This window comes from Chrysemys picta, unplaced genomic scaffold (assembly GCF_011386835.1).
Source record: "Chrysemys picta bellii isolate R12L10 unplaced genomic scaffold, ASM1138683v2 scaf465, whole genome shotgun sequence".
Classification (NCBI taxonomy): domain Eukaryota; kingdom Metazoa; phylum Chordata; order Testudines; family Emydidae; genus Chrysemys; species Chrysemys picta.
The window spans coordinates 1684-7500 of record NW_027053172.1 but is presented as its reverse complement, the minus strand read 5'-3'; the positions used below and the strand labels follow the sequence as shown (position 1 = coordinate 7500).

At 68.0% G+C, this 5817-nt stretch overlaps 1 non-coding gene across 1 annotated transcript; it reads left to right on the top strand.

Moving 5' to 3' along the window:
* Positions 1-5271: 5271 nt before the first annotated feature.
* Positions 5272-5390, top strand: LOC135978820 (5S ribosomal RNA). Its single transcript, XR_010596178.1, has one exon. It is a non-coding gene; the product is annotated as a 5S ribosomal RNA (ribosomal RNA).
* Positions 5391-5817: the final 427 nt, after the last annotated feature.

Below are 5817 nucleotides of genomic sequence, written 5' to 3'. Positions count from 1 at the left end.
GCGAGGGACTGCCTCCCGGCCGTCAGGATCGGGCCCACGGAAGTCTGATTTTAAAAAAAATTGGCCGACGCCACCGCGGAGGGCTACCCGGGCACCCCGGGCCCCGGAGCCGGAAAAGGGAAAAAAAGGATCGGGCCCACTAGAGACATGGACCCGGCCGCCAAGCAGGCCGCCCTGGGCTGACCCTCCCCGGCCGCAGCGAGGGACTGCCTCCCGGCCGACAGGATCGGGCCCCTGGAAGTCTGGGGGTGGGGGGGGGGAAATCGCCCCACGCCCCCGAGGAGGGCTGCCCGGGCGGGCCTGGCCCCGGAGCTCGGAAAAAAAAAAAGGATCGGGCCCACTAGAGACATGGACCAGGCCGCCCTGGGCTCACCTTCCCCGGCCGCAGCGAGGGACTGCCTCCCGGTCGACTGGATCGGGCCCCTGGAAGTCTGGAAAAAGAAGAATGGAACCTGACGCCTCCGAGGAGGGGGCGCCCAGGGAAGGAGGGAGATCCGGGTTGACCTGCTGACCGGACGGGAAAGAGGCCACCGGGCGTCCCCCCCCTTAAAACCTAGGGGTTGACCTGGTGGCCGGAAAGCGAACCGGCCAGCAGGTGAACCCTTTCGATTCCACGGGTTGACCTGGTGCCCGGGAAGCGAACCGGCCAGCAGGTGAACCCGTTCGATTCCACGGGTTGACCTGGTGCCCGGGAAGCGAACCGGCCAGCAGGTGAACCCGTTCGATTCCACGGGTTGACCTGGTGCCCGGGAAGCGAACCGGCCAGCAGGTGAACCCGTTCGATTCCACGGGTTGACCTGGTGCCCGGGAGGGGACTCTGAAAATTTTTCAGCCCTTTCGACTCGGGGTTGACCTGGTGGCCGAGAGGGGACTCGCACGGCAGGCAAGCCGCCCTGGGCTCACCCTCCCCGGCCGCAGCGAGGGACTGCCACCCGGCCGACTGGATCGGGCCCCTGGAAGTCTGGAAAAAAGAATGGAACCTGACGCCTCCGAGGAGGGGGCGCCCAGGGAAGGAGGGAGATCCGGGTTGACCTGCTGACCGGACGGGAAAGAGGCCACCGGGCGTCCCCCCCCTTAAAACCTAGGGGTTGACCTGGTGGCCGGAAAGCGAACCGGCCAGCAGGTGAACCCGTTCGATTCCACGGGTTGACCTGGTGCCCGGGAAGCGAACCGGCCAGCAGGTGAACCCGTTCGATTCCACGGGTTGACCTGGTGCCCGGGAAGCGAACCGGCCAGCAGGTGAACCCGTTCGATTCCACGGGTTGACCTGGTGCCCGGGAGGGGACTCTGAAAATTTTTCAGCCCTTTCGACTCGGGGTTGACCTGGTGGCCGAGAGGGGACTCGCACGGCAGGCAAGCCGCCCTGGGCTCACCCTCCCCGGCCGCAGCGAGGGACTGCCTCCCGGTCGACTGGATCGGGCCCCTGGAAGTCTGGAAAAAAGAATGGAACCTGACGCCTCCGAGGAGGGGGCGCCCAGGGAAGGAGGGAGATCCGGGTTGACCTGCTGACCGGACGGGAAAGAGGCCACCGGGCGTCCCCCCCCCCTTAAAACCTAGGGGTTGACCTGGTGGCCGGAAAGCGAACCGGCCAGCAGGTGAACCCGTTCGATTCCACGGGTTGACCTGGTGGCCGGAAAGCGAACCGGCCAGCCGGTGAACCCGTCCGATTCCACGGGTTGACCTGGTGGCCGGGAAGCGAACCGGCCAGCAGGTGAACCCGTTCGATTCCACGGGTTGACCTGGTGCCCGGGAGGGGACTCTGAAAATTTTTCAGCCCTTTCGACTCGCGGTTGACCTGGTGGCCGAGAGGGGACTCGCACGGCAGGCAAGCCGCCCTGGGCTGACCCTCCCCGGCCGCAGCGAGGGACTGCCTCCCGGCCGACAGGATCGGGCCCCTGGAAGTCTGGGGGGGGGGGGGAATCGCCCCACGCCTCCGAGGAGGGCTGCCCGGGCGGGCCTGGCCCCGGAGCTCGAAAAAAAAAAAAAGGATCGGGCCCACTAGAGACATGGACCAGGCCGCCCTGGGCTCACCTTCCCCGGCCGCAGCGAGGGACTGCCTCCCGGTCGACTGGATCGGGCCCCTGGAAGTCTGGAAAAAGAAGAATGGAACCTGACGCCTCCGAGGAGGGGGCGCCCAGGGAAGGAGGGAGATCCGGGTTGACCTGCTGACCGGACGGGAAAGAGGCCACCGGGCGTCCCCCCCCTTAAAACCTAGGGGTTGACCTGGTGGCCGGAAAGCGAACCGGCCAGCAGGTGAACCCTTTCGATTCCACGGGTTGACCTGGTGCCCGGGAAGCGAACCGGCCAGCAGGTGAACCCGTTCGATTCCACGGGTTGACCTGGTGCCCGGGAAGCGAACCGGCCAGCAGGTGAACCCGTTCGATTCCACGGGTTGACCTGGTGCCCGGGAAGCGAACCGGCCAGCAGGTGAACCCGTTCGATTCCACGGGTTGACCTGGTGCCCGGGAGGGGACTCTGAAAATTTTTCAGCCCTTTCGACTCGGGGTTGACCTGGTGGCCGAGAGGGGACTCGCACGGCAGGCAAGCCGCCCTGGGCTCACCCTCCCCGGCCGCAGCGAGGGACTGCCACCCGGCCGACTGGATCGGGCCCCTGGAAGTCTGGAAAAAAGAATGGAACCTGACGCCTCCGAGGAGGGGGCGCCCAGGGAAGGAGGGAGATCCGGGTTGACCTGCTGACCGGACGGGAAAGAGGCCACCGGGCGTCCCCCCCCTTAAAACCTAGGGGTTGACCTGGTGGCCGGAAAGCGAACCGGCCAGCAGGTGAACCCGTTCGATTCCACGGGTTGACCTGGTGCCCGGGAAGCGAACCGGCCAGCAGGTGAACCCGTTCGATTCCACGGGTTGACCTGGTGCCCGGGAAGCGAACCGGCCAGCAGGTGAACCCGTTCGATTCCACGGGTTGACCTGGTGCCCGGGAGGGGACTCTGAAAATTTTTCAGCCCTTTCGACTCGGGGTTGACCTGGTGGCCGAGAGGGGACTCGCACGGCAGGCAAGCCGCCCTGGGCTCACCCTCCCCGGCCGCAGCGAGGGACTGCCTCCCGGTCGACTGGATCGGGCCCCTGGAAGTCTGGAAAAAAGAATGGAACCTGACGCCTCCGAGGAGGGGGCGCCCAGGGAAGGAGGGAGATCCGGGTTGACCTGCTGACCGGACGGGAAAGAGGCCACCGGGCGTCCCCCCCCCCTTAAAACCTAGGGGTTGACCTGGTGGCCGGAAAGCGAACCGGCCAGCAGGTGAACCCGTTCGATTCCACGGGTTGACCTGGTGCCCGGGAAGCGAACCGGCCAGCAGGTGAACCCGTTCGATTCCACGGGTTGACCTGGTGCCCGGGAAGCGAACCGGCCAGCAGGTGAACCCGTTCGATTCCACGGGTTGACCTGGTGCCCGGGAAGCGAACCGGCCAGCAGGTGAACCCGTTCGATTCCACGGGTTGACCTGGTGCCCGGGAGGGGACTCTGAAAATTTTTCAGCCCTTTCGACTCGGGGTTGACCTGGTGGCCGAGAGGGGACTCGCACGGCAGGCAAGCCGCCCTGGGCTCACCCTCCCCGGCCGCAGCGAGGGACTGCCACCCGGCCGACTGGATCGGGCCCCTGGAAGTCTGGAAAAAAGAATGGAACCTGACGCCTCCGAGGAGGGGGCACCCAGGGAAGGAGGGAGATCCGGGTTGACCTGCTGACCGGACGGGAAAGAGGCCACCGGGCGTCCCCCCCCCCTTAAAACCTAGGGGTTGACCTGGTGGCCGGAAAGCGAACCGGCCAGCCGGTGAACCCGTCCGATTCCACGGGTTGACCTGGTGGCCGGGAAGCGAACCGGCCAGCAGGTGAACCCGTTCGATTCCACGGGTTGACCTGGTGCCCGGGAGGGGACTCTGAAAATTTTTCAGCCCTTTCGACTCGGGGTTGACCTGGTGGCCGAGAGGGGACTCGCACGGCAGGCAAGCCGCCCTGGGCTCACCCTCCCCGGCCGCAGCGAGGGACTGCCACCCGGCCGACTGGATCGGGCCCCTGGAAGTCTGGAAAAAAGAATGGAACCTGACGCCTCCGAGGAGGGGGCGCCCAGGGAAGGAGGGAGATCCGGGTTGACCTGGTGACCGGACGGGAAAGAGGCCACCGGGCGTCCCCCCCTTAAAACCTAGGGGTTGACCTGGTGGCCGGAAAGCGAACCGGCCAGCCGGTGAACCCGTCCGATTCCACGGGTTGACCTGGTGGCCGGGAAGCGAACCGGCCAGCAGGTGAACCCGTTCGATTCCACGGGTTGACCTGGTGCCCGGGAGGGGACTCTGAAAATTTTTCAGCCCTTTCGACTCGCGGTTGACCTGGTGGCCGAGAGGGGACTCGCACGGCAGGCAAGCCGCCCTGGGCTGACCCTCCCCGGCCGCAGCGAGGGACTGCCTCCCGGCCGACAGGATCGGGCCCCTGGAAGTCTGGGGGGGGGGGGGAATCGCCCCACGCCTCCGAGGAGGGCTGCCCGGGCGGGCCTGGCCCCGGAGCTCGAAAAAAAAAAAAAGGATCGGGCCCACTAGAGACATGGACCAGGCCGCCCTGGGCTCACCCTCCCCGGCCGCAGCGAGGGACTGCCTCCCGGCCGACTGGATCGGGCCCCTGGAAGTCTGGGGGGGGGGGGGGAAATGGAACCTGACGCCTCCGAGGAGGGGACGCCCAGGGAAGGAGGGAGATCCGGGTTGACCTGGTGACCGGACGGGAAAGAGGCCACCGGGCGTGCCCCCGTTAAAACCCCTAGGGGTTGACCTGGTGGCCGGAAAGCAAACCGGCCACTGGGTAGGCCGGTCGGCAACCTAGGGGTTGACCTGGTGGCCGGGAAGCGAACCGGCCAGCAGGTGAACCCGTCCGATTCCACGGGTTGACCTGGTGCCCGGGAGGGGACTCTGAAAATTTTTCAGCCCTTTCGACTCGGGGTTGACCTGGTGGCCGAGAGGGGCCTCGCACGGCAGGCAAGCCGCCCTGGGCTCACCCTCCCCGGCCGCAGCGAGGGACTGCCCCTCCCCACCCCCCGGCTGACAGGATCGGGCGCACTGGAAGTCCGGGACAGTATTTTCCCCGACGCCGGGGAGGGCGGGCGGAGGGGCTCTGGCGGCCAGCCCGGGCCCCGGAGCTCGAAAAGGAAAAAAGGACCGGGCCCGCGAGAGACGGGGGCCCTGCCGCAGGGGGGGGGGCAGTCCGACCGGGGCTCACCGTGCGGCAGGCCCGGGCGTCGGCAGGGGAAAGCGGGCGAGGAGGCGCGGGGCCGGGTGCCTACGGCCATACCGGACCGAACGCCCCCGATCCCGTCCGATCTCGGAAGGTAAACCGTCCCGGGCCTGGCTAGTACTTGGATGGGTGACCGCCTGGGAATCCCAGGTGCCGTAGGCAGCTTTTCCCGGTCCGAGTCAGCTCTCTCTCCTTTTCTGGGGGGGAAGGAGAGGGGGGGACGGGCCGGAAAGCCCCTCGTCGCTCCTGCCGAGTCGGAGGTCGCGGCCGCAGGTCACGGGTCTGGGCGCCTGGGGTCCGGCTCCCCACCCACCCGGCTTCCTCCGCGGAGGACCCCCCCCCGGGGCCACCGAAGCCGCTGGGGGAGACGCCGGGCATGGGGCGGACTGGCCCGGACCCTCCCGGCCGCCGGCCCGCAGGTCCGCCCCGAATCCCCCCCCGCGGCCACCCAGGCCAGGCCTGGCCAGGCGGGACGGACGGCGGGTGTCCAGCGCCCAGCGGCTTCCTCCAGCGGGGACCCACGGACCCCAAAGCCGCAGGGGGAGGCCCCGGGCCTGGGACGGACTCGCTCGGACCCCCTGCGCCCGGC